The following is a 17,290-nucleotide window of genomic DNA, read 5'->3' on the forward strand; positions in this document are numbered from 1 at the left end:
CTGTTGTCAGATATGACAGCTCAGTATCTGTCACACGGCTGAGTGACACACGGACACACTTACAGAATAACAAGTCAACACGCACACTGACACTTAGCTCCCACACATCATCATCATCTTCATCATCATCATCATCATCGATTTCTGAAACGCAATCCCCCAACCCCATTACACCAGGTTATGCAGCTGTCTGACATTCGGCCATATGGTGCGTGTGTGTGTGTGCGCGCGTGCGTGTGTGTGTATATATAAAAAAGAGTGTTTGTAACTGACTGTGACTGAGGGGAAAGTGGGAAAGAAGAAGAAGAAAGACCAAAAATCTCTCTGACACGGACTAGTGGAGAGTACAGAGAGCCGGGTTTGTTCCTGTGCACACAGTGGCGTCCATTTAATTCACAGTTCTGTCACCCAAGAGGTTCCACTGGCCAGCTGGCACCTAGACTAGAACATGAGACATACCTGTGTACGGTTCATTTAATGCAACTTTAAATCCAGAAGTGGTGACATCACCTCCAGGCCAGCTGCTGTTTGTCAAGCTTCAGTGGCTCAGCGAAAGCATCACTCGTTTAAGTTAAGTGATTCTAGCCGTTGTTTCTACATTTCCCACTGCTATCCAGTACAGTAGAGACTGCACCAGCGTCACCTTTCCGAACCAGAGGTATTTGCCTGGTTAGCAATCACTAGTTAGAAAGACAGAGGCAGTCGATTCCCCTGTGGGACGCTTTTGCACGGCATGGATGAGAGTGGAAAAAAACAGATGACATTAAATAGACTAAAAAGACTGAATCGTTTCACTCAGTCACTTAATTCATTGTTAATAGTGTTGATTGGTGCGGCTTGACATTTGTCACAACATCTTCATAAGGTTGTTGGCTTCATGGCTGTTTCCCCAAGATTTTTTCTAATCATTCTGTCATTGCAATTGTTTGGAGACAGGCCATTTTGCTAGAAATATATATTTGATCATGAAATAATTCATTTGTGAAGAATCATAAACCTGCTGTGCGAAAATAACATCTGTGACCCCAGGAAAAATTAAAACAAGAAATAATGACACATTACTATAATGGCTATATAGCAATAGTGTCCCATCGTAAGAAATCATTAAATAAATTCTATTGAGAGGATAACATTGTGCATTTAGAGTCACAATCTGCACAATAAAGCATTCGCACAAGATGACAGCTTCATGCAAAGTCCCTGAGTGGCCCTCTCTGTACTCCCACTCCTAATCCCGAAATACCTGGCACCTTTAATTAACTGCTGTAGCACCACGCCAAGCCAGACACAGCCTCCCCCCCTTTCTCCACTTCCCAGTGTTCTGGCCAATGCCTCCATCCCAAATGGAGCTGTAACTTTATGCTCTGAGCGAGCCAGGAAATCTGTGGAGAAAATAGACTGAAAATCACACATTCAGATGTAGCAGTGTAGGTGGCTGGACAGACACATCTTACATTGACTCATTCTGTCCTCCATCTTCTCGAGCTTCCTGTGGTTGCACTGTGGCTCTCATAAAGCTCTTTTTGTTCTTGAACCACCTCCATCTTTCGTCCTCAACAGTATGAAAAACAAAGGGAAAGGAGGGGCTACTTCAGAAACGTCTCCCTCCAAAATCAACACACAATCTGGCCGACTTTCATGTTGTCATCAAAGCTTTAAGTGTGCAGTTCATATTCAGTGCTTTCCCTTTGAGACTTTGGCATAAGGGGATTCATGCAGGTTATCCCAGGATAACAAATATTGCATAATTTATTTTCACAAATTCACACATATAGAAGAACTTTTGACAAGTTAATTAATTTAAAGATACCCTGAATACTTTTATATGAATAATTGATCAAATGAAGATTTGCGTATTGTGAAAGGTGTTCTTCATAGTAACAAACCCACAAAGAATCATCCCCTCATTCTGTATTTCCTCATTTTTTTGCCTCTGTTTTGCTATTGTTTCGACGCATAACTAATTGTTCTCTTTATCTTTCCATCCATTCCTCTATTCATTCCAGACACAGCGGGTGGCAGTTTTCATCTGACAAAAAGCTCTGTGCTCCACTGTATGGAGCAAATAATGAAAACTAATCATTTTTCTCAGGAGTTGGAGGAGACCAAACCAGAGACAAAAGAGTTCAAATCAGGGCCAACGGTGCTCCGATTGCTCCCTTTCATTTGGCTACCGCCGCTGGAAAGAAATCTTTACTCCTTGAGACTGACACCAAAGGCAAAAAAGTTAGTTATTTCCAACTTTATATATATGAAATTCAATGTGGGATACCCGGAACCCGGGTGAGTGCACTTTATGCTTTAAAGGGAGTCCCAACACAAACACGGAGCCCTTAAAGTCGTTCTCCTCAGGATTTTAAAGGGATCAACAATGAAAGAGTCTCTTGAAGCCATGGAGCCCACTCAGCTTTGCAGTTCCCCTCCTCTCTACAGAGCTTCCGAGCATCTTCTAAATACTTGCTTTGATTGTATGGGATTTTGTACAATTCCATGATAACTAAGCAATTACTGTCAGCAAATGAAGACCATGGAAAATGATCAAATGCTCCAGAACAGCTTGACTTGAGCTGAGACTGCCTTGCATGACTCAATTTTGAATCAGCTAAAGAAGACGAAAAAGAGCTCGTCGGGAGCATCGTAAAAGGAGTTTTTGTTTGGTGAATCACTGCGTCAGCATTTTGTCTCACAGATCAACCGTGAATCCTTCCTCCTTTCTTTCAATCATGTTGGAAAGGCTGAGCATGTGTTTAGGAGGGCAGGGATTTCTGTTTGATAATGAATCACAGTTTCCTCTCTACTCGCGCTTTCGTCACAGAAGCTGGAGCCCAAGCAGCAGGGGTTGAACACGTACTGAATGCACGTACGTGTGCACAGACGTAGATTGGCAGGGGATTTTACAGCATCTGAGTTGGATGGCACCTTCTTTTTTCTATCGTTGATTTTTTTTTTTTCAACCTCGGCCCCCAAATCCAATCAGAGCGTGTCGGTATCTTGTCCAACCATTGGCTCCCCCCCCCCCGCCCCCCCTCATCATATGAAGTCTGAAATCAAAAGCATTACTCTGACGGCTCAGTACGAGATTTCTGGTGAGATTTATGCTGCGTATTGCATAGTGCTCTTGAGAGGGGGCAGAGGAGGAGTGTGTATATATATATATGTATTTAAATACAGATATACTTGTTCTACTGCTGGGTGCTGTGACGTCATCCTCCCACCTCTCCGCTGTGTTTCACACCAGTGTGAGTCACACTGCTCCAGCGCAGTAGTTGGGGAGGTGTGTGCGTGTGTGTGTGTGTGTGTGTGTGCGTGCTGTGCCAAATGGGGAGGGGGGATATTTTGAACTTGAATTCTGTCTATGCCTCTGCCTTTTCAAACAAATATTTCAAACAATTCTCTGTGCATTCCTGCACTCATCAGAAGGGAGGCTGAGATTGCGAGGATCATAGTGCAGCTTTTGACTGGCAGCTTGCATGTTAGTCCTCAGAGATGCCACCTGCAGAGATGGAGAACACTATACATACAGTTTGCTTTCCTTTATGTATACGTCTTCTAATATAAAATACTTATCTGGTCGTTTGATGGAGCCGACACGTGACTCACATTCCCGAGAGAGTGAGAGAGAGAGAGAGAGAGAGAGAGACCTGCCTGTCGCTGTGGTCGATGAAGGACTGATCATGTGAAGAACTGTGGAGGGAGACTTTTACAAAGTGGCTTTAGCTGCATGGGAAATAAAGCAGGTGCATTTCATAAACAATCAAACAGACCTGGGGATAAAGGTGCAAGTCTGCCTCGAGCTTCTGGCATACAGTAGAAGCTGCACCGATAAAATATACACATAGTAAATAATTGATGATTCACAGTTCCTAGGTCTTGTCCTTGCTATGTTTGTTTTTATCGACTGGCATTCAGCGCGGCTGACAAGACCTGAAGGCGTGTTCAAATGAAGCTGATTGCGTGGGGGCTTGTGATGAACTTGAGCTTGTGGTTTACTTGTCTAACTGCTTCAAAGCGATTCCAATTCCTCGGCTTCGCTATCCAACGCATCCATGGCCTTCTGACGATATGCCACCTTCGACCAATCGGCCGTCCGCCCGTTTCATCCCGAGCCGTCGCCACCTTCGGATCAAATCGATAGCTCGTCCGACACAAGGAAAAGACTTTTCCAGGAGCCTTAGTTGTACTCAGTGTTTTGTGCCCATGATCTTTGTGTCTTGTAGGCAAAGCGTGCCGATTAGTATCCGTAAGTAAGTATCCGCTTTGCAGCAAAAGCCTTTGACGAGATACAGAAATCGCCCATCTCCAAGCATTTACTTTCTTTTTTAATTGCTGATTGGCCTGAGCATCATTTGCTGCTCTCCTCCTGTTCATCCCGGTGGGTCTGCCATTCCCGCAGCACGACAGTTTACTCGCACGGTAACAATGCTCAATAAAACACTAATTGCACACACACTCCAATCAAGGCCCCGTGGCCTCCACTTACAAGAAAAACAAGCGCATCAAATTATGTCTATTTTTAAAAGCACACTGTCTGCATGATGCCCCCTTTAGAAAACGGGACAAAGAACCAGTGTATGTGAAAACAACGTGTCCCCTTTCTTCATGTCAATCTCTATGATTGTAGGAGCGCCGCTTGAGAGGAACTTTGTGAATGGGGCCCCCTCTTTTCATTCCGCTGCTTCCAGGGCCAACAGAGTTCCAGCGCTTGCCTTCTCTGGGTTACTGCGGTCCGGCATCCAATCGGTGGTCGCCCCCCACGCCCCGTCTTCAACTACACGACATCTCAATATATCTCAGAGGAAACGCAATAGTTAGCCGCTGCAGAGTCACCGTTAGATGCGACGGCTGTAAGGTTTGATGCTGTGATGAGGAGAGCGTGCTGTGAAAGTAAGGACTAAGCCTCTCTCTTGTTAACAAGATGCGAAGACAAGCCCTGTAATGGAAATGGAGGCTGTGTCATTGTTTTTCAATTTGAATTGAGGTTGAGGTTTTCATCCTTGATCTTGATTGTCAAAAACCCTAAATTAAAGGTAATAGTTGTGCAGTTTGATCGAATAAAAAAGCAGTATGCTATGAGGATTGGTAGGAATGAAGAATGCAGGAATTTAAAGATTACTAGCACCTATATTGGTCTGTTTATATATTATAGGCTGAAAATAATTTCATTACTATGTTTACCCCTCAGGGAAAATTAGGTAGAAAGTGAGCTATGAGAGCCACAAATGTCAGCAGCTGGTCCTCTGCATCAGAAGTCAGTTTATTACAGTCTTATCAATGAGCCATTTACTTTTTAATCTAATAACCAAGAAGCTGTAGTTTGGGGGGTTAAAATAGATGCCTTTATAGTGCTCTCATGAGAAGGAAAAGTAATACAAGGAACACTTGTTAGGCAGTAAAAACCATTCCACAACTGGATTAAGTGTTTTGAAGGGTCATTTTCTGCCGCCCAAGAGGCTGATGGCTCATTATTCTATTGGCATAACAAACAGTAAAATTTCTCTGCCATTTATCGTTGGTGATGTGTCTTCTTTATGCTTTAAATTCGTACGGAATCTAAACCCAATTAAACTACTTGAGCTGATCCTCAGGGAGCAGAGAACAATTCAAACCACCCACACGAATATCCGCCCCGTGACAGAGTGCCGTGGGTAGTGTTAGGAGCCACAGAGCTACAGGAATAGAGAGGTTTTAATGACGGTAATCTCTTCTCCTTTGTCTTTATTAGATTGTTATGTAATCCTGGATGTCATTTTAGAATAATGGTTGAAGAGATGGAAAGTGGAGATGAAAGGAAAGCAGAGGTAAATGGGAATGAGGAGTGAGAAGATGAGAATATGACCAAAATTAACATTATAAGGAAGAAAAGATGGAGAGACTTTGCATACAGAGAATACAGATAACAAGGTTGAAATTATCCACAGATGTTTAATCGGGAGAGAAAGAATAATTCCAGTGATTTCAATGCTATTCACTCACTCCTTACATTGGTACCAGCTGAGCTGAGGGCACTGCCGTTTCTCCTATCTAATTAAATGAATGCTGGAATAATTAATGAATCTAAGGAAAGCCAGCAGGTGGAATTTGCAAAGCTTGGCCTACGGCATTTAATTTGTTATCAGTCTTTTACTACATGTGTCATTAGTACCCTAACACTATTCTTGTCGTTAACACTTTTTAAGTTAGCTGGTTTCTGACATTTCCAGCCAGTGAGCTCATTCTGATTTGCCCCATTCACAGAACATGCACGGCATCAAATGGCAATGAAAGTTAACAAGTGATCAAGAAATTCAAACATCTTAGGTCGCTTTGGTGCAAACCCAAACAGGCCAAAAAAGGGCTGTTGCATACTCAAACTTGTTGGACAATTTTCTTTTGGGTCAAACTACTGTTTCCAAGTTCAATAATTAGCATTTGTCTCAATATTGGATTTGTGGTGGTGCATAGTAATAAAACTGGGTTTTATTGTGTTGGCCTGGTGTTAAAATGTCATGAAACTGCGTTGTCTTGTCACTACACAATGAATTCTGTTTAACAGACTTCCAGCTAGTCGCTTCTCATTGGCTGTCCAGTGGTTTTGCAATAGATGCGATAGCAGCTACCGGGATTTCATCATGTGCTGTATTCATCACAAGAAACTGCCACATTCTCGAGGAGAAAAGCCGTCGCTGAAAAAATGCATGCTATGTTGCCAGAGCAACACTTCCTCTTCCATCCTTTCAACAGCTTTCTGTCCGTCTGCTCCCGTTTTCTTACACTCTCGCGAGATCGTACGCTGTTCTCATGGGGAGTTCTCCGACTCGTATCGCGAGACTACGACCCAGATGAGCGTGAGAGGCGGTGACCTCATCGTCGACGCCGCAAGTTTAGATGAACTTCTGATTTGAACGAGCCGAGAGGCGGTCGGCACGGACAACAACAGTCACAGAGGTGGAGAGATTCACCGGGTTTCCGCCACGAAGCCTTCATGCCGGGTCGGTTTTTCAATCTTTACCGGGCCGTGACGGTTTGTGTCTCCCGGGGACTGGCCAGCGAGAGCGTTATTTTTCCTCTCGAGAAGACGAGGTGGACATTGATAAAGGTGAGCACGCTCTCGCCTCAGGCGGTTCTCTTCCGACCGACACATGGGCGTCATCCACGCCGTTAGTTTTTGGGCACAACAGTCAAGTTGTGAGTTGAGCGGTTCGTCGGATATGTGTCCGTTTTCGGGTTGAATTTAGCGTCCGTGCGATGCGCGCAGGGGAATTCAGGTAAACCCGTTCATGGGGGTGTGTGTGTGTGTGTGTGCGCGTGGGGGGCTGACTACTACACACACGAAAAAAAAGTTTAGCGAGCGTCACGTCTCGCGCTTGGTTTCTGGCTCAAATTTGCATTTCAAGCATCTCGTTCACCGCGCACGTCGTTCGCCGTTTGCAGTCCCCGGTGTGTCTCCCCACAGTTTGAATAGCGGGCACAAGCGGCTCTCAAAGAGACGGGGAAAACTCCGCAGAATGACCATCGGATGAAGGTAATTGTTGTTTGGTGAAGACGGTGGAAGTGGGACGGTTTGCTGCAGTCGTTCCTGTGGGTTCGCTGTCCCTGTTTCTGCTTGTAAACGACGACACTTATTTTCTTCGTTCAAATCCCTGAACCTTTGCAGCGCAGTTTGCTGTCGTGCATTGCTCTCCTTTGCATGGCTTGTTTGGTGCGACCGTGTGTTATTGTTTTTTTTATTTTTATTTTTTGCAGGGACAGTTTGAGTTACCTCTCTGCCAATCAGACTTCTATGTTATTGAATGTTATCAATTGTCCATAATCTGTTGCAGAAGAAAACCGTGCACTTGACTAGGAAATCAATGAATGAAATCAAGTCAAGTAGAGGTATCATTCCTGCCCACTGTGTCATTAATCAAAATGGCCGTCTACAGAGATTTGAACAGTGATGTAAGAGTGCTACATTTAAGTGATGAAAGTGCCCCAAAGAATATAGCCACAGAATACACAAGCAACATAAGTCAGAATAAAGTACTCCCTGTAGATTGATTATACACGAGTTGGTTAGTCCATGTGTAAAAACTCCCCTCTGGCCTAATCACACCCTGGGAGGGACCCTTATTGTAAGCGCCCCCCCCCCCCTGCAGATACTGTCTTACTAATTCTGCCTTCACAACCTGTGGAGTTTGTCCCCAGGCTACCAGTTTCAGCCTTCCAGGGGGCTTACACACACACACACACAGAAACACATTGGTTCCTCCTATGACAAGTCCTAAATGGACACGTCAGAGACATCTCATCTCTATTCATTGGATGACGAGGGGGGGGGGGTGTCAGATTCCAAACCTGAAAAACAACGGCGGCATTATAGATGAATTCCCCTCCCTCCCCCAAATAGAGCATTGCAATGGCTTTGTCTGCTTTGCTTTGGCAACTGCAGCCGCTGTGCGGAGCCCCCCCCCCCCCCCCCCAAAAAAAACCCCCATCTCTCAGGCCACTAGCCCTCCCTTTGTGGTGCTCGTGAACACCAAAGCTGAGCGGATCTGGCGGCTGGTTCTTTTACAGTATTAACTAGGCTATTGAAATGAGTGAGAATGAAGTGAGTAGGTGGAGGCGCACGTGTTATTGTGAGACACTGTATCTGTAGATTTCTTTTTTTGGTTGTTAAAAGGGAGGCGGGGGGGGGGAGGAAACCCCATCACGGCCGCTGGTGGGCAGCTAAGAGCCTTTTTTTGTTTTTGTTTAAAGGGCTTTTGGAATGTAAAGCAGCTGAAACCTTGTGTTCCAGGAGTTTAGCTGAAAGTTAGCTACGGAATGGGTTTCAACGCCCCCCCCCCCCCCCCCCCACGTGATCACAGCAGGGTCTTTCATTTGGGGGTTTCAAAGGGGAGGTTTTCCCAGCGCTTTAGTCAACAATCTTGAGCTTTTGAATCGGTATGAGATGCACTGTGATCGTGGATGTGGTCCGAACCCTCTGATGTGTGGCCGATCTGGAGCAGGCGACGGCTTCTTGGCAGCACGCACAGAGAGAAAAAGAAAAAGAGGACGTTTCCATCCCTAAGCCGGGCAGCCTGCCGTCTAAAGGCCAATGCCTTGTGCAGAGAGGCGCTGGAAATTGCGTCCTACCTGCGTACCGTCTCCCACGCTAACCCCACCGCCGCCATACCTGCCTGGTAGCTACTTTCCATCAGCTCTGCCCCGGCCTCCCCCTCTGTCTTTCTTCTGTCGCTACTTCTTTGCTCTCCACCTCCCACGACTTCCTCCTCCCTCCTGCCAGCCGCCAGTGCCTTTTCCTCTCGTCCTGCTTCCTTCCTGTTGTGGAAAAGGCTCTTGACATTCTCGTCATTTTTGTCAGGAGCCCTCGCCTCATCTGTCCGTCTGTTCCCCCCCCCCACCTCTCCCGTGTTTTTTCTTCTTTTTCCTCCTGTCTGTGCTTCTGTCTCCCTGCATGCTGGAGATTGGAATGTGAGTTCCCTCTGTGTAAGGTCTTACTTGGAGTAGGCTGTCTCATGAAATGGCCACATCAAGAAACTGTTATTAAGAGTAAATAGATCCTCAGGGTTGAGAGTTGCATCACATGGATACTGAATTTAATAAAACTACCATGTCCCTTTTTGTAGCTTGTGTTGCAAAGTATAATGGTTCAGATTTATTTTTTGATAACATAGCAAAATCCAGAAAGTACTTTGAAATATTTGACTCTGGAGGACCCTGATGCAGCGTATTGTTTTCACTTTCATCGAGGAGCCATTGTGGGGCTTTCTCTGACGTGTGAATTTCTGTTTTAATCCGTGGTCCTTTTGCGGAGGATAAATCTGGAACCCTGTCGAGGTTTTCATGGCAGCCAGAGCAGAAAAGAGAGGGCTCAAGAAACCCTGGTTAATTGTAGCTGTTCCACCTGAGGTGAAGGGACTTAAAAGCTAAATCTTCCTTGTATTTGATCGCTTTCTCCTTTTCAAATTTTGCCCCTTTTTCTGATGGAAAAAAAACGTCTTAATTAGGACTGTATAACTGGATTACAGCGTGTGAAAGCTGAATGGATTATATATTTAAAAAAAGACCATATTTCAGTTGTGACAGATGGGCAACAAATCTATAAAAACACCATGAGACAATGACTAGGCCGGCTAATCCACGCAGAAGTAAACAGAAGGAACTCGCTGTACAGATGGAGAGCCCCGAGAGTGAGAACAGCCTGGATATTATGAGAACCGTGCTTGAATACTGTTACTGTCCGCTAGCAATCCTAGTTCCCAAACACAGCACAGTTCTTAATTACCAGCTTGAACACCTAAACTTTTACAATGAGACGGAAAAAGCGGAAACTCCGGAGCAACTTTTTTTCTTCCCGCTCAGGTGGAAGCATCGGTCCAGAATGAATGCGGTGGAGTCAACGCATATTCAGTCTGTGATTCCACCGATTCCATAAATCTTGGAGTACCATGCTGCTGAATGACTGTTAATGACATTGCGCTCCTGGGCTCCCCTCAAAGCCGTACACGCCACTCCTCCTAATCTCTGGGAATCTGCATCGTGTGAGTGACGCGAGTTGCGTCGGGACGTTCCCCCTCCCTACGGCGATAAAACGACGCAAGAACGAGAGCTGTAAATCTTATCCCCAGACACGCGTGACAACGCTCCCAAAATTCCCACCAACTGCTCCGCCATCTGTTTTGCAAGCAGAGCGAGCTCCTCAGATTTCGGTCTTGCTTGAAAAGGGATGTTGCCGCTGGTGCTGCCGGCAGAAGGGCTTCTCTGAACCAACTGGATTTTGAAATTAAATTGTTGCTTTCCCTCTCCTCTCCTCTCGCTCTCTTTGGGGGATTTTTTTTAGCGTGCATATGTGGAGCTGCAACCTGGAATGGATGCAAGTTGGGCTGTTTTGTCAGGAAACCAGAGTCTGGAACCGGGTTTCATTCATCATACAATTTGTTCTTTTTGGCTCACGTAGAATTCTTATTTTTGTAACTTAAGCTTAGTCTCTCCCCCGGAGAATCGAATTGAAATTGACGTCACATGTTTGTAGCAAATTCCTACAGCATGCTTGGCATGAAAGGTTTCTTCACGTTGCCCACATTCTGTCCACGTCATTGTGTAAATATCCGTGCAAAGCAGTCTGCCTCTCAATTAAATACACTGTTTAGTGTTTGACGGTTATTTATTTTTGTATTGTAAACATAATCGCAGTGAAACAATGAGGCCATGTTCCACACCCCCCCCCCCCCCCCCCATCTCATTCTCAACAAAAAAAAGTGCCTCTGTTCCTGTGGTCGAAATAGGGGCCTCAAAGGAGAACAGCTGCTTCACCCTAAAGGTCAGCCCACCTGTACGTGGCCGCCAACTCTCCCAGGCCGTGTGTCTAGAAGGAAAACCACGAGCTGGTTCACATCCGTCATGGACCTGCATGCTACGGTCAGATAGGCATTAGTCTGATGAGGTTTTTGTTGTTGCACATTTTCTGAGTTACCATCTAGACAGAGTTGCTTTATTTCTTGCTATTGGTCCGTGTCCATCACACTGAAAAGTGTCCTTTGCTCTGTGAAATAGTGAGTGATGATTATTCTAAGAGGGGAAAGATGACAAAGACGTTTTTTTGCAACTTTGAAAAATGGTTAAAGTGCTGTTGTGGAGCCTGACTCACTGTGTTTTTTCTGACTTTTTTATGATCAGAGGAGCTTTTTAACTAAATAATTTTAGTCTCGGAAAAAAGACTGTGTGATTTGCAAGATGTTTTTTTTTTAGCCATTCCATCGGTGCACTTTGGTGAAGATGTGAAGAAATACACATTGTTGTGCAGCGATGTGTTAAAATGATTCTTATTTTTATAACAAACCTAGCATTCTCACAGACCTTCCTGGAATGGAGGGATTATTATTAATGGGTTGTTATAATTTTGCACGGGCTAAAACGCTGTCCAGAACAGTCCAGTTAACCCAGGAGATTGGCTAATTTTATATCACTCGTTTGCCCCTGGGACATTTGCCCCATCCTCGTGGGACTGTGTGGTCACCCAAGCATTCGGATGGGTTGAGACATCCACTCAATTTGTTGCCTGAGTTACTTCGCTTAAAAAAAAGGATTAAATGAAATAAGAACATAGTTAATTGTATTACATAATGAGGGACTCTGACTGGGTTAATGATGAATTAATTCACTATTATCGTTTTATGGGTCCAGGAAAACGAAGGAAGTGTTCCAAAAAATGTGTTTATATGCATACGCTGGATTCATTATGCGTTAAATATTATCATTTTAATAGTATTAGTTTAATCAGGCTAGATGTTTTGCTCTTCCTCAGTAAACTTATAGCTCCAAAATGTTGAGGTATTTAACAGGCTGTGTCTGCTTTGTCAGATGTACAATGTCCTTTCCTTATTTTGTAGGGAAACGTCTTCTGACGACAGTCAGACTAGTGGGCCGGGACGGAAGGAGAGCTCATCCTGGTCACCGCCTCTCTAATCTGCAGGAAACCCTTGGTACTTGAAGATTGGTAAAGCCTTCATCTGTTGACAGTAAGTTTCCTGAAAAAGTGCCGCATGCAGAACACATAACTGTCAGAGGATTTTGAAGTAGCTGCCGTTTTTATGTGACGCAGAAGATGTGAGGAATTTTTGTCTTTCTTTCTGTGTCAAACCCACACCGTGAGCCATGGGGCGTTCACACCAAAAGCAAAACGACTTTTTTCCAAATGCTTTACTAGCGCGCGCGTTAACTCACTAGTAAACCCGGGAATGAATGTTTGAGATGTATCTTATCTCTGTGAAGACTGTTATGTCCGCTGTCCATCGTGGAAATGACCCCTATTTCTGCTCTCTACGTGTTGTGGAGATTACGCCAACGTTGAGTCTTGGCTGCGGCGCGCCTGTCCGTCTGCCTCTGGTGAGCGGCAGTTTCAGAAAGTGTGTTCACGCTTGGACAGCAGGACGGTGGTGGGGATGGTGATGATGATGGTGATGAAGATGGTGGTGGTGACGACGACGAACGGAGCCTCTCAACACTTTTGCGCGACAGCGGCGCTTCTTGGTCTTGACGCAGAAGCCTGGCTTTAAATGGAACAACTTTTTCGAGTCGTTTCCCCCATCAATGATATTGATTGATTTTAAGTGGGCCGTGATTGGCCGTGTCAGTGATTGCACCATAGCTCCACAGTTTGAGTGGTCTTCCTCCACTACTAAGCCCCACTGAGCCACAGCAACCAAACAGATCGTCTTGTGTCACATGCTTCTGGACACCGAAGCACACATTCATTCCTCATGCGTGGATGTGGTGTTGTATATTTTGACAAGAAACTAAATGCTCTTTGTTGTCATGTTGTAGATTAGAGTTTAGCACGAATGAAGCTTTGCTGCCTCATCAGGACATTCGATGGGGTTCAATCACCTTTGTTTGACGTTGTTAAATGTGTTATTTACCGGTTATGATTTAGTTCTTTTAACTTGCTGCAGCAGGCTCTGAATGTTTGCTGGGCGAACACTAAAGGCCTCCTACGACCTTGAGCACAATAAGCGGCGGTCGCTGTGAGGGATGTTTGTTGTTGTTTGTTGTTTCTAGCTAACGGTGACTCTTGAGCCCATCGTCTTCCAGCTACTCTTTTAAGTTCAGTGTTTGTGTTGAAATTTCCAGTTCTGTATGCAGTGCTTTGACTATTTGTCTGTTTGCACGCTAGTATAAAAGTCTGATTCTTCAAAATAAATGATTTGGTACGTAGAGGGTATTTTCATATATTTAATTTCATGAAAAAGAGAGGCTGCGGCTCATGGTGCCAAAGAGTAAAGCGTTCTGGTTTGTCCCCGTAGTGAAAGTCATATTGCTGTTGGATTTTGGGCTCCAAGGAGGTCTTGGGTTTTACTAGGGGGAGGCAAACACATAAATCCGTCCTGATGCACCGAGAGCAGCGGCTTTTGGCTGAACCCTCAACAGTTTTCCTGCCTCGCAGATCCATTTACTGACACTAAGCCAGAGATGATGCTGATAGCAGTGAATTCCTCACTGACACTTGTTCCGCTATGTTTAGGACTGGACTTTGTTTTACTTATTTATTTTCATTTGATTGACTTGTATTTGTGGATCAAATGCGATCTGACTATGCTGAATCGCAGTCTTTGCTTCATGTTGTGTGTTTTTTCTGCCTTTTCGTAGTTCAAAAGTCCATGGCCTTTATTCTCCAAAAACCAGATCGTTGTCACCTTTTATAAACCGGCCCGTGTTGGCATTCAGATTGTCCAATCAGTTTTCACTAGTACCTTTCTACAAACATTAAGTTGGGGATTTGACTGCAGATGAGTTCGTTTTTCCCCCCCTTCAAACTGAAAAATGAGGTCACAGTTCCCAAGCTTACGACATGTGGCCAGCAGGTGGTTGGAGCAGAAATGAAAACAGGAAAGTGGCCTGTCGTGGTCCTCTCTGCTTGCTCGGCTCATCCCAAAAGGGAGATGCTTTGCCATCGGAAGGGAATGTGGCCTTGTGAACCAGAGTCAAGTTTAGTTTGGTTTGAAAGATTTCAGGCTCCTGGCTTCGTGAAGAGCAAAACGTTTGGTGAAAGTGCATCATCCCGCCATGCCTTTAGCCAGGGGTTCAATGGCATGCTGCACGATAGGTGGGAAGGCTGTGTGTACACAATAGGGGTGACCTCATTGAACTTCATCCAAACTCAACATGAAAAGAACAATGAAATCTACATACCACAGTGCCCAAACCGCGTGTGCGTGTGTGTGTGTGTGTGTGTGTGTGTTTACCTCCCCACTTCCGAGGTGTGTATTTACCTTCTAGTTTACAGAGGTTGTGAACTATTTACACAGTGTTTAACTGATTGGATTGCATGTTGTGGGACACACACAAACTGGGGAATGTTGCTGCAGACCTCTCCATTGGGCTTTGTTCCATTGGTGTCAGATAGTGAATCCAATGCCTCGCTTACCCTCTTGAACTTGTGCTTGGACAATCTGGGTGGTGTGGAGAAAATCTCCATACTGCCACCAGAGACGGATATTGTGGGAATCTTGTAAAATCTGGCTCTTGGTGCAGTCAAAATATGTTTACACAATATAGTATAAATATATAAATGCAAATGATGAAACGGCTAGAGCAGTCTGGTAAGCTCACAAAATTACATTACTCTACTGCAATGCAGCATTTTAAATCCAGAAAAGTATACCTTAATATCAGTGTATTGCACAGCCCACTTGTAAACTGATGATTGATTCTCTTTCAAATCACAGCCTTGCAGAGGGAAGATGTGTATTTTGCTGTTGTGATTTCTATCTTTTAGATTAAAAGAGTTGAGATAAATCTATAAGTCAATAGACTTGATATATATATATATATATATCATCATCTGATTTATCATCTTGTTCTTTCAAGCTCTTCATGCTATTCCAAACCCTTTCTGATGGCTGAAATGGGAAATTAAGTTGCTTTTATCTTCATATAGCAAAATGTCATCTTGGGCTCTGAGAAAACTCAGTGGGAAACATTTCACTGTGGGCAGTTCATCGATTAATTAAATTGTACTAATTGTAGAACGGAAGGGTCGCAGCGCTTAAAAGCAGTCTTAGATTATAGTTTTTATATTCTTCAATATCCCATTGTTTACACACAGTTTCTTTTGACACCTACCAGTGACCTGTCTCTTTTTGGCTGTATGATAAAAACACCACCCAGGCTCCTGGAGCATGTGATCTCCATCTCACCTTCCAGAGAGACCTCGGTGCTCTCCTCCCAGCACATCTGTTTCCTCTGCATCTGTCCCCGCCCCCCCACGCACGGTCGCTCATATTGATCGTTCTGCTCCGTGGCGTTTGGAGGGCTTTTCAAAGGGTCATCTGAGGCGCTTTGCCGCACAGAGCTTTGATCCACTCCGGTGGCGTTTTTGGCAACTTCTAGCTAAGGCCTCCGCTGGGTCTGTCCAGCCGAGAGGAGGAAGGCCCGCTCAGCGGTTTACAGATGAGAGTCTCGGAAGCTTAAGCAAGCTGTTTTTCATTAGGAAGTAACTGGACCACGGAGGGGGAGGGGGGGGGGTGGAGGCGACCGCCCCAGCGGTTCATTCTAATGACAGCAGGCCAGTTTATAAGCAAAGCATCTTCAACGCCGCCCCCACGGGGGTTGTTCATTTAATGAAGAGACTGCCTGAGGCTCTTTAACAACTTAAAAAGGCTGCGGTAGAGAAGGGGTTAAATGGAAGGAGCTCACTTCAGCCCGCCGCTCTTCTGTATTTCAGAAGAAGAGCTTGCACTTTGAGTCGGGGGGTTGCCGTTGCTTGCAGAACTGATAAATGACAGGTCTGTGGCTTTGCGAGGGATCAAATGCATGACTGGCAGAGGCCACGTGTGAAGATCTGACAGAGAAGAGAATGATTGTACTTGGACATCACAATCTGTTGCTGGGAATGAAAGGAGTATCCGGAGGGTTGTAGCTCAAAGCCGCGCTGAGTTCCCTTTTGCCTCCTCGAATGAGATTCAAGAAGCTAATGTTGCCTGGCAACCGTTGCAATTCCACATTTAGCAAGCATTGCTTAGTAACACAATTTGTGTCCAAGAAGTATAGTCTGAATCCGGGGTAGGATTAATGATGGATACGACCCTGGACCCATTTTAGGAATTTAAAGCAGCTTCTGTTAAACCCCAACTGAATGAAGTACATGAAGCACCCTTTTATGTTCTATTCAAGTTGATTGAATTCGAAAAGCAAATGTTGTGGGGCAAAACATGAAGACAAAAATCTCCTCGTCAATGCATCTTTTTTTCAATTTTTATTTTCCAAAGCTGAATCCTCCACAAATAGCCCCACAGGTTGTGTCAGACGTGGAACGCTCTTGTATCACAATGCACCTCAGCCTGCCAATGGCCAACGCTGCACTAGTGGGAGGCGGAGTAGGAGGAGAGGGGTAGTGTGAACGAGGCCTGCGGGGGTGGTGCTGCGTTGCATAACATCACATGAACCCAGCTGTGCCGTGTTGTTCAGCCGATGGGTGAAGTGGTGCCAGCCCAGCCGACTGATGAGTCCACCTGCGCTCATCAGCGTGGGCCCGGCATTGGGGTCCGGGTCAATGAGCACGTTGCCTCCCCGAAAAGGCTGATCACACGTCGGCAGTATGGATCAGAGGCGAATTCAAGCGGGCAGAACATGAAACGGCAGCAATTGCCTAGCGTTGCCATGGTAGCGGAGTTGTTTGTATTGTGAGAAACCAGGGAGAGTGATGATAATGCAGGGTTCTAACAATGGTAATTAGAAGCCCCCCCCCCCCCTTATTTTGCTTTTTTTCACATCTAAAGCTTCTTTTTACTTTCCCTTTACAGCTACTTTTCAGTGGATCAATGCACCAAAT

The 17,290-nt window shown here is 45.0% G+C and overlaps 1 protein-coding gene across 7 annotated transcripts in view; it reads left to right on the forward strand.

Moving 5' to 3' along the window:
• The first annotated feature begins 6,816 nt into the window (after positions 1-6,816).
• sipa1l1 (signal-induced proliferation-associated 1 like 1) overlaps positions 6,817-17,290 on the forward strand; it is a 56,965-nt gene continuing 46,491 nt past the window's right edge. For 3 of the 7 annotated variants that reach the window (XM_037449733.2, XM_037449734.2, XM_062559468.1), the window contains exons 1-2: positions 6,817-7,075; positions 12,351-12,479. The gene's annotated coding sequence lies outside the window, so the exon portion shown is untranslated. Of the gene's footprint in view, positions 7,076-7,327; positions 7,502-11,315; positions 11,380-12,350; positions 12,480-17,290 lie in introns of those variants that run through there. The other 4 variants (XM_037449737.2, XM_037449738.2, XM_037449735.2 and 1 more) reach the window with 3 other exon arrangements.

Source organism: Pungitius pungitius, chromosome 20 (genome assembly GCF_949316345.1).
Source record: "Pungitius pungitius chromosome 20, fPunPun2.1, whole genome shotgun sequence".
In the NCBI taxonomy this organism is placed as follows: domain Eukaryota; kingdom Metazoa; phylum Chordata; class Actinopteri; order Perciformes; family Gasterosteidae; genus Pungitius; species Pungitius pungitius.